At 44.3% G+C, this 17,034-nt stretch overlaps 2 non-coding genes across 2 annotated transcripts; both read right to left on the reverse strand.

The window, feature by feature from the left end:
* Positions 1-5,751: 5,751 nt before the first annotated feature.
* LOC124658629 lies at positions 5,752-5,848 on the reverse strand. The gene has a single exon (XR_006989336.1). It is a non-coding gene; the product is annotated as a small nucleolar RNA SNORD96 family (small nucleolar RNA).
* Positions 5,849-6,342: 494 nt separating this feature from the next.
* On the reverse strand, positions 6,343-6,466 carry LOC124658618. The gene has a single exon (XR_006989326.1). It is a non-coding gene; the product is annotated as a small nucleolar RNA SNORD14 (small nucleolar RNA).
* Between the last annotated feature and the right edge of the window lie 10,568 nt (positions 6,467-17,034).

The raw sequence follows: 17,034 nt of genomic DNA on the forward strand, positions 1-17,034 counted from the left end.
CCAGCAGCGAATTTATACGCGCTAGATAATACCCCGTTTAATTCTGTCCCGTTGGGACTCGAACCCGGGTGAGCTGACTGCTCACTCGCAAGCCTTGCCACTGAGCTAGCACTCAGTTCTCAAACGTTAATCTTATCTCTTCGTCAGAAACACATGGGAAAAATGGTACTCTGTAAATGCAATGTTCGATAAGCGCTAGGCCTTAGTTGTCCACTCCACTCCTCGGAAATTTAAAATAAATCGAGGCAGATTTTTTTAGATAGTTATAAAATATTTGTGTTGCCAAGCCGTCAATTTAACTTTTCCGCGATTCTACAACCGATCCTTTCTTATATTTATCAACACTAGCTAGCTAGGTGCGCTGGCTCCTCAACATGACCTTGCCGGAGATGGAGGCGAGAGGTACCGCTAAGTTGTCAACATGACCACAAGTTTGACACAAGTACTTCAATTCATGCCACACACTAATTCAGAACTTTATTTCGATGAAGAAGCAGATATATTTGTCATGCATACTATACAGCAGGCCCCAAAGCTACCTACCCATTTTTTATTAACTTTCTTTCCAGACAGTACACGCGAGTTGCAGCTACATGTGGTTTGATCAACCCGCTGAGTGAAGCTAGCTAGTTAGCTACCAATCTAGATCAAAGTGCTTTCTGGCCCAAACAATTGCCTCAAGTTTCAGAATTTTCCCCAAGAAATAGAGGCTTCAGTTAAACTAGTTGATCAATATCAAGTTTAGTTACCAATTAATACTGCTCAAAAAGTTGCCATGGCCTATCCATCTTCTGAGACATTCAGATTATATAGATACAAAAAAGTGAACAATGAGTGCACACGGCGCAACAACTCTCATTCAACCATACAATTCAACTCTGACTCTAGGTGGCAAAGCAAACAACTATATCACTATTACAACTTTCTGATCTTGATCATTTGGCTACTTGCATATGCACTTCCTTCCTCGACGTCCCCTTCCCACCGACGGAGACCGTTACTGGTGGCCTACGGATACAGCACCATCTTGTGACACCATTTGGTAGGCCACAACAAATGGAACAAATAAAGAATTCACTTACACACATGAACAAAAGAAATGGTAGGCAAGAACCTGCAAAGAACAACTAGAAAGAACTAAGACAATTTATATCTCAACACATCATCACAGTTTACTACACTAACAGACTATCCCACTACCATCATAATTAAGTACATGGTGTATCAGCATAATGGACAAAAAATTAGAGCAACAAACATCAGGATGCCAATAGATGCACATAGAAGGGCAACACACAAGTTTATGAAAGAAGACCCCTCTAGACTTTTCATGCATGTTGTTCACCATCTCAATTCACTTAGAAGGAAACATGTATATGTATCATGACTAGGGAGCCATCCATTACAGAAAAAAATATTGTACTTACCTGAGGTGGACTGGGACAACATGTCAATGTGTTGCCGTTGTGACTAGTTTGCACTAGGGAAGGGAAGGAGTCAACGGCCACCTCGCCATAGCCCAATAGTTTGATCTTCTAATCAAGGTCCAACTGCTGGCGGGCTGGAAGTACCTTTGTTTGCCCGCAAGGTTTTATTGCAGGGCACTTCCTTGGGACAACTGTAGAGAGTGGCTGATGATGAGAACACTAGCTGCAAACCTAAATAAGAGGAGATAAGGGCATCTCCAACGCGGGTACGCAAAAGGTAAAACGGATACCGCGTGCGTCCGTTTGGGTAAAAACGCGTCCCAACGCGCAGACCCAAATGCAAAACGGACTGTCCATGTGGTCCGGCACGACCCAAAGCTGGCTTAAATTTGGGAGGCTTTTGCGTCCTCCCGGACGACTTCGTGCGGCTGTGGACATCCGTTTATATCCGCCCGACCCCACATCTTCTCTCTCCTCTGTTTTCTTTCTCCCATGGAGATGGCCGAAATAGCCACCGGATTTTGACCGGCCTGACCAACTGTCGCCGTTGCACACGCCGGCCGCACCCCGGCGCCGACTACTCACTTTTTTTCATCCATGTCGGAAGTTGCTGCTTCCAAAAAGAGCTTCGGCGACAAACCTCATCGACGGCGCGGGCACGGGCGCCGGCCGCGCGAGCCATGGGTGTGGGCGGAGCTCGCCGCGAGCACGGGCGCGGGAACGGACGCCGGCCGCGCAAGCCACTCCGCCGTGGGCGGAGCTCGCCGCGACGGAGTGCGGGCACGGACGGGGACGGGCTGGGCTCGCGTGGACAGCCACGGCCGGGCACAGGCGGGGCTCGCCGCGTCGGCCACGAGCGGGGCGGCGCTCGCCGGGCGGGGCGGAGCTGGCCGCGGCGGGCACGGACGGCACTCGCCGCGACGGGCGCGCGCACGGGCTAGGCGGGGCGGGGCTGAGGTCGCCGGGGCGGGCGCGGGCTTGGGCGGGGCGGGGCGAAGGTCGCCGGGCGGGCACGGGCGGGGCTCGCCGCGCCGGCCACGGGCGGGGCGGCGCTCGCCGCGACGGGCGCGGGCGTGGGCGGGGCTCGCCGCGCCGGCCACGGGCGGGGACGGCGCTCGCCGCGACGGGCGCGGGCGTGGGCGGGGCGGAGGTCGCCGGGGCGGGCGTGGGCGGGCGCGGGCGGAGGTCGCCGAGGCGGGCGCCGGCGTGGGCGGGGCTCGCCGCGCCGGCCACGGGCGTGGGCGGGGCGCGGGCGTGGACAGGCCGGGGCGGGGGCGGGGCGAGCCGGGGGCGGCGCGGGCGTGGGCTGGGCGGAGCTGGCCGCCGGCGTGGTGCTCGTCCAGACCGGGCACGTCGAGCTGCGCGCTGGCGCCGAGCTCGCCGGGGACTGCGTCCGTTAAGCCGATGCAGAGCTTGCCAACTAGTACTAGGAGCAAAGAGGAGAAGAAACAGTGATTTGGGTCTCACCGTGCGTTGGGGAATAAAAAAAACCACGGACGTCCTCGTCTGTCCGTGTCTTTGGAGGCCGACCCAAACAGCCAAATTCGGACGCGAAAACGTGTCCGTTTGGGTCGTAGCGTTGGAGATGCCCTAATACCTAAACCACAGGTGGGTCCCACTCTATTAATTGGTGCGCAACAAGCAATGGCAACAACATTAAGAAGTTGAGAAAGCGCCCCCAGATACACAAATGTATGTATGCATGAAAAACACTAGCTACTCAAAATACATAAGTAAGCACGTACATGCAGCATGAGATGATGAGAACTAGCTAATTCAATATGGGTAGATGAAATAAAATAGTGCAAAATTTCAGTCTAGCTAGTCAAAGTGTCAAGAATCTGAAATATATTTTTACAAGATGCATCTGGCTAGTGAAGCATTTGACTTATTTACATACTGAAGCATCAAGAGTTGAATTAACAATGGATGTCTAATCTCAAGGTGCTATTATAATAAATACATGAAGGACTATTTTTAATAGTGTGTGATCTTTTGAAAGTTCCATCTTGAAGGGATCTGATGGTGGTCTCGAGTATAGACTTCTCATTTCACTCGTAGATATTGACTTGCTGATTTGTGTGTTCTACTTGAGCAAATGTAGGTGGTTTGACTCAGTGTTAACAATCAGCCGCAAGCTCATACAAGGCAGTCTCAGTAATCAGCCATCAGACATCACCTTGTAATCACTTGCCTGATAGGCTAGGAATTGGTTGGTCTCAAAACACCGAAATAATTGATATTTTCCTCACATGATGACCCCCAGTCTGAAATCTTTTGTATGCATATGCCAGTCTAGTGACAATACTGCAATGTTTTTGATTTTCTGCGATGATGATTCTTTTTATCTACGTGTACTCTAGTTACTTTTAAAGACAACGCATAGACCACCATTCAGCTGACATAGCCATTCAGCACCAACACCATAAGCCGCTGCTATTGCTATACATGAGCTCTTCCATGTCTGAATTTTCCTGCTACTATGCACAACCAACTCAATCTACCAAGAAGCAGAAGCACAACTCCGATGGAAGTCAAGTTTGATTGGGGGGGGGGGGCTCATTGTCCAACTCTACATGCTCTTGGTTCAACATTACCTATGACAATGCCAGACATGTTGCCATACTCCACCTTCCCTATTAGGTCTCCCACATCCAAGACCACATTCTATGCCTGGCTAGTACATGGAAAACATGACCTTCATTCTACATAGATGCTCCAGCCAAACAATATCATAATATGACAACAAAAGAATTCACCCATCACCAAAAATTTCCATGTCACTAAGAATCGCACTTGCAGTAACTAGGTGTAATGAAAAATCAACATAACACTAGTTTTATGTTATAAGGATGAGTCAAGAATACATCAAACATGCATTAAGTTAACATAAGAGAAACTACTAGACTTCACTGGAATCTTTTGTCCGTTCATCCTTTCCAGAAAAGGGATGTAACATAAGAAAAAAAATGATCCATAACTCATGCAAACCAATAGTGAAAAAACAATTAAATTAAATGCATAATCATTTAATTTAATCACATGATATAGGATTAATATAGCTAGTATAACAGGAAACACGATTGATGCATGAACAATATTAAAATTCACAGATCATGCTTCTAAACAATAAACTTGCATCACAATTTGATATCAAAAATCAACATGAATGTACTTAAGTATTTTTGCACCTTTTACTGGAGTTCTATGTTCTGCTTATAAAAAAGGAAAGATGAAGCAGCATTGGAGTATTTTATCAATTAAGGTAACACTAGGAGTTGCAAACATCCAAACATATCAACATGCAGAGAAACTAAAGAGGGATTAAAACCTCATTATCCAGAAAAAATAGCAAGGAGGATAGGAGACGAAAACCTCTTGGTAGGGGTAGGAGGGTCTCACCGGGCTGCTGGGCTCGAGATCGACATCAATGGGAGGGCCTCATGGCGGAGTTTCAGGCATGAGGGCTCCACCGACCAGCCAAGTGGAGACACGTCATAGTCAAGGGCCGCCAAAGGTCTACAAGGAGCACAAAATTGACACCCAAATTTCAAAATGAGCCCGCTACTTATAGTATTTTTCAGTTTAGGAGATAAAATATAAAATTCCAATATACAAGAGTCAACTAAAGCCATGCTATCATACGTGGAACTTAACCCTTCTACGTACTTTTTGGAGTACTAAAGAAATAAATTGAGCAGACAAGTACCTTTGTATGCTATGAGTGAGAGCAAATTTCTCCTGAATCAGAATGACTGGAGTGGAGCAAACAACCCCAGCTGTGGTAGAAAAGGCAGCATCATGGCCAACTTAAGCTGAAAATCCATAGTTTCATTAAAGAAAACATATACTATATGTTTTGGATATAACCGTATTACAAAGAAAAATGAATTTCACAATATACAAGTCAAGTCATGACTTCTCATGAGAGTGCAACAACATAAACCATTCATGTATATCTGAAAGATGGTGTACTGTGTTCATATTTCTCATCATTGTCTAGGAAAAACACATTCCACAAGAAAAAATAAATGTATTAGCAAGATTATGGCCAAAGACAAAGGAATGTGAGAACCACAAAATAAACATAGTCAAGTGATCAAAGAATCGCAACTTGTGGATCACCGAAAGTTGTTCAATTTGGCCCCATAATTGCAGAATGATAGCATCACCGCATAGCAACCGTTCAGTCCAGAAAGATGGTATGATTAGTTAGTATTTCATCACTAGACTATAATGAACAAAACAAATAATTTTGACATTGCCAATCAAATTTGAACCACAAAAACAAACAAATAAATTTTTGAATTTATATCAGGGGAACTAGACTCAGTATTGCAGATTACACAGCATAACACATTGAGTGCACCAATCAGTACCAAAAGATATTGTGTTTTGTCAGTGTTTTTCATCATTGTCCAGCCAAGTTACTATCCACAATAAAAAAGAGAGATGAGAAACATAAACACGATGAAGACCAAAAAGAATGGGAGGGGGGACTAATTTGAATATATAAAAAACCACAATATGAGCAATAAGCTCAAATATGCCCTCTTACATAATAGGAAGAATCTAACAACTAGTTCTCAATCATGGCTGAGTGAAAGCTCATAGGTGGCAACTGCAAAAGTTTTAAGAAAGAAGCCATAATTTTATCATCACTGCCATACATTATCATCCAGTGAAGCAAATTAAGCCAAATAGAAGAACAGACAAATATCTATGTCTAGAATTGCATCAGACATCCAAAGAAGGATATAGTTGCATTAGCTAGGCCTAGCATGGCAGTGGCAACTGCAATGTTTTGAGAAACCATCCTTGATTTCATCATCATTGGCAATGCAATATCCAATTGAAAATACTATAAAAAGTGCTAAATTTGATTCAAAACGGACAATGAACTAGGGAAAATAAAAGGATCAGGCATCCGATGATGGCATTTGCAGCATTAGTACTCAATCCTGGCAAGGCGAAAGCTCTTAGGTGGCAACTGCAAATGTTTTGAGAAACAAGCATTAAATTTATCATCATCATCACCATCTTTTCCCAGTAGAAAATCAACTACATATAAATTACATATGCATGAACAAGAGGGAATTTAATCAATAATCGGCTCTATGAATCATGTGTGGTTTCAGTTCATATCAGCAGGTGAAAACTAATATGTAGGCCCAATCATGAATCTATGGCAATGGTTGTGGCTATCAAAGAAGGAATATCAGACCAATGTTAGAATAATGTATAGATTACCAGTAAAAGCAAGCAAAGTCATAGAGAATTCCTCAAAGAAAGACGCAAAGTGACACACAACAAATTAAACAAATGAAATGATACTGCAACCCAGACAAAGCTTCACAAGGTTATGGTCAAATGAAGAACATGTGACAAAAGCAACTTTATGGCTAATAAAAAGAACAAATTTAATAAAATAGCAGATTGTGTAAAACGGTGCCCCACACTAACCATAGAAAGCCACATCAATATTATCGTCACTTCAAATTTTGATGGTAATTTCAACATGCAGCTATCCCTCATGGGCTCAACTCTGTTATACAACTCTATGATGTAAAAAAGACCACCAATAAAATGACCAGAAGAATTCTAAATCCATAGATAGCATAAAACAAGAAATTTGCTAACAGATCAACACATGCATACCATGAGCACAATGTAGACACGTTTAGAATCATTGTTAATAAATGACTTCCCATTCATAGGATAAGAAGACTGTTAGAAGGTGTCAGAGATTGTTTTGAGGTTTCCTCACGTGATACAAAGAGATATAAAAAGATGGGCAAACATCCTACATGGATGCGAACAGATATAAAAAGAAAACAAAAGGAAAAAAAGAACCTTATGCCGGACTGCAAAAGGATCCATGATTCTTTCCTGGTCACAGTAACATATTTGGTTAGATTCTGACAGCGATGTTATCAATGATTCTAGAAGAGGGGGCATGTGACAACTTTATAGTGAAACAAGTTCTTTGTTTTTAATTCAAAAACTGGAATTCAATGACAGATTGACAGATTGATATGAAATTAGTAGCACTTTCCTGAGCTCAGGTCGTCCAACAGCTAGGTAAGGACGGGGGTGCCTCTCTGACCTTGGTCGTGGCAGCGGAAAGACCAGAACTGCAAGGCGTGTCAGATGGTGGTGGCGCCGGCAAGATCTTCGATGTACATGGTCACCACCTGTCGGCAAGTAGTGTAGCTCATACCACTCAATCTATCTGTCCCACACCGCACAACAGATCGCCCAAAGCTACAATGCGTGATGCATTAGTCTTTTTAGACTTGAATACAACCAAACAAAGTCTCCATCTAATGAAAAATGTGAGCAAGGGAAATAGCCAAAACTATGGAATAAACATTGCTTCTGGCTCAAAATTAATTTAGAGATTGTGGAGTCATGTAGGTGACTACCTCGTTCTAGCCAATCATGCTTGTACCTACAGAATTTATTGCTTGCAACCACAAACTTTGTATTTTAGGCAAAGAATGATCAAAGAAAGTCCAGAGTGTAAACTACTCCTACATAACACAAATCTAAAATAAATATCGTATTTATAAAATTTGTATATTGTTACATGGTCTACAGAATTTACACACACTCATGTGCAAAAAAGTTAGAAAGTGGAAAGAAAAGGGCTCCAGTGGCATTCAGGACATGTGGACAATTCAACATGCATGTTAATAATAAAAGCATTAGTACAGTAACAGTAAGCAATCTCAACGCTTGAGGTAAAAGCAACAATAACATAAGGAAAATGTTTTCTTCACAGTACCTATTTGTACTGCACATAGAATTCAAGAAGATGCTCCTCTTTTAAAAAAAGGATGCTCAAGATAGTGGTATCACATCTCACAATATCCAGTCATTGAAATTATGGAAGTAAAAGAGAAGCAGAAACACTTCAGAAACCACGTGATGCAATTAGAGCAGACCCAGAAATCACGTATATTGTATTTTTTAATACTGCCAAATACTGATACAAAAATGGTGAAGCAACAAGACAAACACACAAGACATAAACAGCAAAGTGAAAGAAAAAACAACAACAAAGTACAACATATACTTGTATAAGTACTAGGCTATATATTACCACATCTCTAGTTAATGAGCTACATACTTGCTTACATGCATGTGGCTTGTTGCTGCTCTTTGTCATCTCTAGCTATTTCTAGTTTGGAAGCTAGATTACCGCACATAGTCACTTAAAGGATAGACATAGAATTCCGATGTAGCCTTGAGCACAAACTAACAATTAAAGAAACAAATATGGGGTCTCACTTGTCAAGAAAATAATAGTGGATGTCCCCATTTTCTATAAATAATAAGCATACCAGAACCCCATCCAGTTGCCTACTATTAACATTGAAAATTTTCAATGTGCTACCTCTACGGACATACCATAGAAAAATGTATTTTACTGTACTGAATAAGTATTTCAGATTTGGATGCTCAACATTGGTACTACTGTCAGGCCCAAAAGTAAATCCATCAGTTTCTGCACATTTTTTTCAGAAATATAACATATAAGATCTAACAGATATTACAATTTTGAAAATAGTTTACTGAATTTATTCTTAGGAGTTATCAACTACTCCCGGATAATAACCAAGTAATGGTAGCAGCAACTATCCTATATATGAAAAATTCAAATTCTTCATCAACCATTAAAAAGCAAGCTAACTTATCTGACTGAACATGGAATATGATTGACAAACTGAGGAGGAATAGAGTGAGGGACCTTTGCAAGATACCATGGGAATTTAGATAAATTCAAAACGTAAGGTAGCACCAGTATAATAGGAAAGTTACACTATACCATTACAATGAACCATTGAGCCAAGTAACCACTCATGATAGCCGACGGTTGGTGAGTGTTGCTCCATATCGGAGCTTCTATTTACTCCTACTATTGAAACCTAAAAACAAAAAACACCCCATTAGAATTTAAGGACAAGACGGTAGGACTTTCAACGAGGGAGATGCTTTTACAAGGACTCAACCCTTCAGGTCTGATGGTTATTCTGAAGTTGATTGCACTGAGAAAATCTTGTGCCTCCAATTCTTGGCTCCACACCTGAAGGAATAAATCAAAAGGACAGGATTATATCTTCATGACATAAACTTGTGTATGTGTACGTGAAGTTTAACAGAAATAAGAATAAGCGGCATCTGCTTAAACAGAGTTGTGCATTGAAATTAAAGAGTTAATTGGATTGAATACACCTAGTGCTGACGAACAAATAAAAAACAAGCAGCATATATATACATTGGGCAGCAATCCATTCGATCAATAATAAATTTAGTAATATAGAAGTTGGGGTCAGCTATCTAAGTTTACTGGGGAAAAATGTGTGCGGCCAACACAAGACAACTACACATATCAGCTGCAATGGTTACATAATTTTGAGAGTAGGTATATATCAGCTGCAATGGTTACCAACTAGAGAAGGCATAAGCCATATAATTGCAAATCAGTATTAAGCAGTATTATCAGTAAAACCTTGACGAACAAAACCAAACATTAGAGTGATCTCAAAAAAAAAAACCAAACATTAGAGCGCGCCTAAGTTGAGTACCTTCGGATGCCGATGTCGATGAGTTCCGGTACAGTGGCATCGAAGAGGCAGCCGGGAAGACGCCGACGTCGAACATTAGCGGCGGCCCAGTTGCAGACCACTGAACATCGCCGTCACCTCCTCCGAGGAGATGCTCCTCGTTGAGTGTGGCAAACGACGGCCCGGGTGGAGACCACGGAACACCGCGGTTCCCTCCTCGCATCGGCACCGCCTCCCCCATCGTGGAGTCTTGGGTGGCGGCCGTCGGTCTGATGCATAGTGGAGAGTGAGCTTGAAATTGTGGGCGGAGTGGAGGGGAGAAGGTGCAGGGGTCGGGGGAGATGACGCGGCAGCGGAGGCGACGATCGGCATCGGCGGTGGATCGCGCGCGGGACGAGAATGGGTTGACCTCTGCTCTCCTAGGCACTCGGCTGGACCTCCGGCCTACACAAGAAAATGTTTTGTTTAGTTAGCCCAGGTTACCACACCTGCATAATAAAATTCAGAGATCAAGAACTAGTCCATTGCACAGATTGTAATCGCATACCACACCTGCATAATAAAATAGTTTGGCTGCAATGGAAACTTGATTTCATACAAAGAATTCCGAGATCAAGAATATGTACTTCCTACTTCATACAAAGAGAGACAGCCGGGTTCAGAGTTGCAAAGTTCAGACATCAAAGTTCAGTTATCTACTAGCTGTGCAATTTTGCCCCTTGTTCCAGTTTATGGCATACTAGATGTGCAAAGTTCAGACATCAAAGTCCATCGATGCCATCTCCTACCTACGTAGGAAACCAAATCTAGTCAACTGAGAGAAACCAACAAGTGCGATGGAGAAAGAGACATACAAAGATAGATCAGAGAGGACATACCTATCTAATTAAACATAATTGTAATAGAAACTTTTTGGACGATGAATGCTGGGATTGGGATGAATAAGATCCAAGGCAAAGACACGAACTTGAATGTTTTTGGCAAGTGATTGTACAGCCACATGCATGCACCTCCGTTCCCACCTCCAGCAGCTAGCACCAAATATCTGATCGCTGTACCACAAGAACGGAGCTTATTACCCAAACAAAATTGTACTCGAGATAGATAGATCAAGAAAAGTTGAGTTCTTAGGGCGATCGAGATGCGCCAGCCATTAGTGTGACCTCACCACTATGTCTAGCACACAGCATGCGTCATGTCTGCCGGCATGGCCGTCCTCGCCATGCCAGGCCACACATGTCTCGCCGGCAAACCTGCACCAGGTACAAGATGGACGGAATTCGTGGTGGAGGCAGGAGGAAGGATGAGGCGAAATTTTCTGGAGGATGATGAGCAGAGAAGCGTTGAAATTTATAGAGAGCAAGCGCGGGTACCTGCGAGCAAGGAGGAGGAGCGTTGAACGCGGAGAGACGATGGATGAGGGCACGATCCGCGTGACGAAGCTTGAGGTGAAGCGGCAACCATCCGATCGCTGGAGCTGGGTTTTTTGGCAGTAGAATAGCGGCATGCATGGGGCAGACCTCAATTAACTTGAATTGCTATAATTGATTTGGTTTAATTGACTTGCCTTAGTCTGGATTTTGTTTCCTACCCACGAGATGGATGGAATAATGCATATATGTGGGGAAACTCCCTCCTGGTTAACTCCATATATATCATGTTGACCTCATCCGCTTCCTCCATCCATGCATGCACATCGTACGGCCATCTCCAACCGCAACGACCCATCCCGCACTCGCGCGTCTGGATGGGTCGAGACGGACAAAATCGCAGCCCAACGCCACGACGTATCCCAAAAGCGGATGGCCGCGGTGTCCGGAACGACGCAAAGCCGGCCTAAATCTGGGCCAGGTTTGCGTGACCGCGGATGGCACGCGACGTCCTCCAGCGCCGGCATACTCGTCTCCCAGGGCCCACCTGTCGGCGCCCGCGCGTCTTATTAAATTTGGATTTGGAGTCGGACTGTCCCTATCCAGTCCCCACTACCACTTCCACTTCCCACGCACGCTCGCTCGAGCTTCCGTCGACATGGCCCTGAAGCGCGAGTTCGAGCCGAGCGGGAACGACCACGAGGCTGGCAGCAGCCGGCAAGTCGCGCCGGCAACTTTCGATATGGGGCCACCGACGCCGGTGCGCGATCGGATCTACGTCACCGTCGTGGTGGCGCAGCCGGTGCACGATCGGATCTACGTCACCGTCGTGGTGGCGCAGATCTTCTCGGAGGCCAGTGCCCCAATGTTGTGGGGCGACATGCACCTCCCCACGGCTGTCACCTGAGCGAAGATCGGGTTCCGGTGCCGCCGATCCTGGCCACCGGCGGCGCGCGCCTGGCGGGGATCCAGCGGCGGCGCGCAGCTCCCAGCGACCTCCGGGAGGACCCCGCCTACAACGACAACAGACGCTACTGGGACATGTGGTTCAAGGTGGTACGCGTCGGCGCACGTTCTTCAGCTCGGCGACGCCGAGGCCTCGCGCGCAGCCTCGCACGCCGGCGAGGAGGGCAGGCCGCCGCCCAGGTGGCTCTACATCGATGAGCATGTGGCCACGCCATAGGCCCAGCTCGAGGAGGACGACGACCCCAAGTTGCACGCCGCGCTCGCGGCGTCCCGTGAGGTCAATGACCTCGAGGAGCTGGCCAAATGGCCTCACCTCGCCGAGGTTCTGCACGCTTCCGAACTGGAGGAGGGGGCTAGGAAGGCCAAGGAGGACGTCGATGCAAGGACGTTCCTCACCATGGCGCAGCGGCAGGAGGAGGCCACGCGTCAGGCCACGCTCTGGGAGGAGGAGCGGCTCCTCCGCCGCAAGCACGAGGCGAAGCTTGAGGCCGCTGCGATGGAGCAGCGGGAGGAGGAGGCGACGGGGTTGGCACGCCTGCGCATGCCGGTGCATGCCGGCGAGCCCTCCGGACCCGCACTCCGCCTTGGAAAGGGCTTTCTTTTGTGTAAATTTTCCCAAATTAGGGCTAATTTTAATGAACTTTAGTTTAAATTAATTGATTTTGTTTTTTGTTTTTTATTTTGCGATTTTTTTGTTTTGCGCTCCGTCCGTGCATTGGGTGCAATGCGCGACGCAAACAGACTGTCGGCCATGGCCGTGTGTCCACTTATCCGCGCATTCTTGAAGGAGAAGCTAGTGGAGAGGAGAGCGAAGAGGGCGGGAAAGCGGCAGAGGAGGATCAAATATGAAGCGGAGTACGCCAAAGGAGAGGCATCAACATAGGACCCTTATGATGGTCGGTGGGTGAACATCTGCTCAACTACCGCTTCAGAGGACACCCCCATCGATGAGGAAGATTTCGACAAATGATTAGTATGTGTGTGTCGAGTAATTTAAATGTCGAGTTCGGGTGTGTATCTAATATGTGTCTAGCTCATCGTGTGTCGATCGAGTGTTCAGTGTTTTGTTCGTGTGTGGGTCTAGTTATTTAAGTGTTTTGATTCGTGTGTGGGTCTAGTTCTTAAGTATATCGTTATTGTGTGTCTAGTTCTTTAATATGTTTGTGATCCTTATTTTTATCGTAGTTTTCTATCTACACATGCGCTGATGGCACTTAGGCATGTTTTGAAGGTATGGGAGGACTTCCGGGAGGATCAAGCCGGAGGGAACCTTGAGAGCATATGGGTTGACCCTTGTCACCACATGCCCCTATGACCTAACCAAGCTCAAATGGAGGCACAAGTCCACCGGGGAGCCGCCGCTGGTGCCCATTCAATGCTTTAGACTGAGAGCGGTCGATTATGGTTTCTCTAGAAACCGAGCCTCAGAGGGTGGGAATGCACCCAAATATTGTGTGTGAACACATTTTGTGTACACTAGTGTGGTGGGGTGTTGTTGGATCCAATGTTGAACCCCCGGGTGCATCCGGATACAAGAACATGCGCTGACGGTACTTAGGCATGTTTTGGACGCATAAGGGGAACTCCCGGGAGGGGCCAGCCGGAGGGAACCTTGAGAGCACATGGGTTTACACTTGTAACCACATGCCATTATGACCTAACCAAACTCAAATAGAGGAATGAGTCTACCAGGGAGCCGCCACTTGTGCCCAGTTAATGTCGTAGACCACGCGGTCAACGGATTAGTGTTTCTCTGGAAACCGAGCCTCGGAGGGTGGAAATGCCTCCAAAAAATTGTTTGTGAACACACGGTGTGTACACTAGTGTGGTGGGTGTTGTTGTATTCAATGTTGAACCCCCATGTGCGTCCAGATACACGCACATGTGCTAGCGGCCTCTCTGCCCTGACGGCGAGCTAACATCGTCAGGCCCGTGCCGATGGCAGTCGGCACATATTTCAGCCATGTGCCGACGGCAAAGCCGTCGGCATAGCTATTTTCTATTTTACCACATTAATTTTCGAAAAATCATAACTAAATAATTATAATTCATAAATATACAAATAATATATCAAAATTTTCAGAAAAATAAGTTCTATCTTGGAAAAATATCAAACTTGGAATATTTAAAATATTTCAAAGAACCTTCTCAAAAATGAGCTATCATATCCGATGTTTTATGGCTTTCACGCAGAACAACCAATGTTATGGATATAATTGTGGCATAGTTTGTGATAATGTGCTCATATTATGCACACATGTGCATCTTGGGATGTCTTACAATGTTGCAGGAGGAAGTTTTCCATTTCATCGCACGAAAAAACATTTTTCATTTTTGAGGTGTCGAAAACGGGGTGTTTTGTGAAGCAACCACCAAATTAAAGTTTCACATTGGTACCAACACATTTTTCAAAAATACTAGACCACATAAGATGGACAATTTATTAACCGGTGTATCTGGAACCTTTCTTTCCACGCCTCATGAAAAAGACAAATTCCTACCGTATCGGTAGGAGGCCGACCAGATTTGAACTACAGGTACATGATATAATACTCAAGATTTTTTGTAAAAATCATTTTTAGATTCACAACATGCTATTTCATCAGAGATCCAGTGCAAGTTTGGCGAGCCTCAGCCCCGGGCAAAGGATCTTCATGCCCGCCGTTTTGAATATCAGAAGTCCAGCCATTTATGTGATTTTGTACCATCCAGCGTGTTAGAAATACGATAGAGGCTAGACCCTTTCCGATCATTTTCGGTGTTGCATCTGGAGCAAGCGGCCACCGGTCGAAGAAATCTTGTGCGGGTTATGGCGAGTGCCACGATGCTCTCATCTAGGGTAGTATCTCAAACCAAGAGGAGTTCGTTGGAAATGATGTGGCCTATTGGTCTGTCAAATAAAGGCTAGATTTTGCTGGATATTTTTTTTTAGATCAAAGGTCAAAAAGGCGCGACGTTAAATTAATAACGCCCTCAATGGCGACAAGATACAAGGTGTTGAACATAGCTTACAAGACACACCCACATGAACTACCAACAAGATTACAACCGGAAACACGATCAGTAGACACGACCCTTACGAAGACTACACAAAATTGGATAATTTAGGCCACTTGAAAGTGAAACTAAGTCGTGATGTTTTACGGTTCACTTTACTTTTATTTATAAAGTTGTGAGTGAGTTTGTTCCCTACGAGATGATGATTACCCTAAACCCTACAAAATGTGCTAGCTTTCCTTTTCATGTTTAATACTTGAAAACTGAGAGATGTTGTATATCAATTTTCACTAAGAAAAAAAATCACTCTCCTTAATTCAGAAAAATAAATCCAAATGATAACCGGTAGCTAGAAAATATATTTTTATCCACACATGTTGTGGAGACGGGTTGGTCACCGCTGGACGCCCAACTCCCAGCCAGCCAGCCTCCCCCACGAGCCCACACTACGCGAACCAGTCACATGTACCATTTTAACTCTAGCTACACTTAATATTAGGTCAAATTTAACTCATGGTCAAACTTCCTGGTCAGTCACCCATCCTCACACTACTCCACCCCTAGCACGCTTAACTTCTCGGTTCCATTTAGACTAGATTCCATGAAACAAATGACACCTTGTTGACAATAATACCGTATCAATACTATTAACCCTTATTACTTGATGTTGCACATCACTATTTTTTAAATTACAAACAATTACCTACATAAACCACAATAATAAGTATATTAATCTTAAATTCAAATGGAAAATAAAATGATTTTTTTCTTTTTTATTTAATATGGAATAATTAATATCTTTACATCTGTAAATCAAAATTTGACAAATAATATGTCTAAATCTATTAGAAAATTGAGAGGAATCCAAATATGACATCTATATCATATTTTGAATCTAAAAATAATTTTTCCAAAAATCATGAGCAATAGATCATGTACCAGTAGTTCAAATCTGGCCGGCCTCCTATCGATTTGGCAGGAATTTGTCTTTTTCATGAGGGATGGACGAAAAAGTTTCAGATATATCGGTTGGGAAATTTTCCATCTTAGGTGGTCTAGTATTTTTTAAAAATATGTTGGTACCAATGTGAAACTTTAATTTGGTGGTTGCTTCACAAAACATCGCGTTTTCGGCACCTCAAAAATGGAAAATGGCTTTTTCGCGCGATCAAAAGGGAAATTTCCTCCTGCAACATCGTAAGACATCTCAAGATACACATGTGTGCATAATATAGGCACATTATCACAAACTATGCCGCGATTCTATCCATAACATTGGTCATTTGACATAAATGTCATAAAACCTCGAACATGATAGCTCATTTTGTGAAGGATTTTTTATGATGTTTGCAATTTTCCAACTTTAATATTTTTCCTTGCAACTATGACATATAATATGACAGCACGCGAAGGTTTCACATTGTTTGGATCATTTTTAAATTTTTTATGCCCGTTTCAAACTATATTCAAAACGGCGGGCATGAAGATCCTTTGTCCGGGGCTGAGGCTCGCTAAACTTGCACCGGATCTTGATGAAATAGCATGTTGTGAATCTAAAAATAATTTTTACAAAAAATCTTGAGCAATATATCATGTACCTGTAGTTCATATCTGGTCGGCCTCCTACCGATTCGGCAAGAATTTATCTTTTTCATGAGGGATGGACGGAAAGGTTCCAGATACACCGGTTGAGAAATTTTCAAT

This window comes from Lolium rigidum, chromosome 5, assembly GCF_022539505.1.
Source record: "Lolium rigidum isolate FL_2022 chromosome 5, APGP_CSIRO_Lrig_0.1, whole genome shotgun sequence".
Classification (NCBI taxonomy): domain Eukaryota; kingdom Viridiplantae; phylum Streptophyta; class Magnoliopsida; order Poales; family Poaceae; genus Lolium; species Lolium rigidum.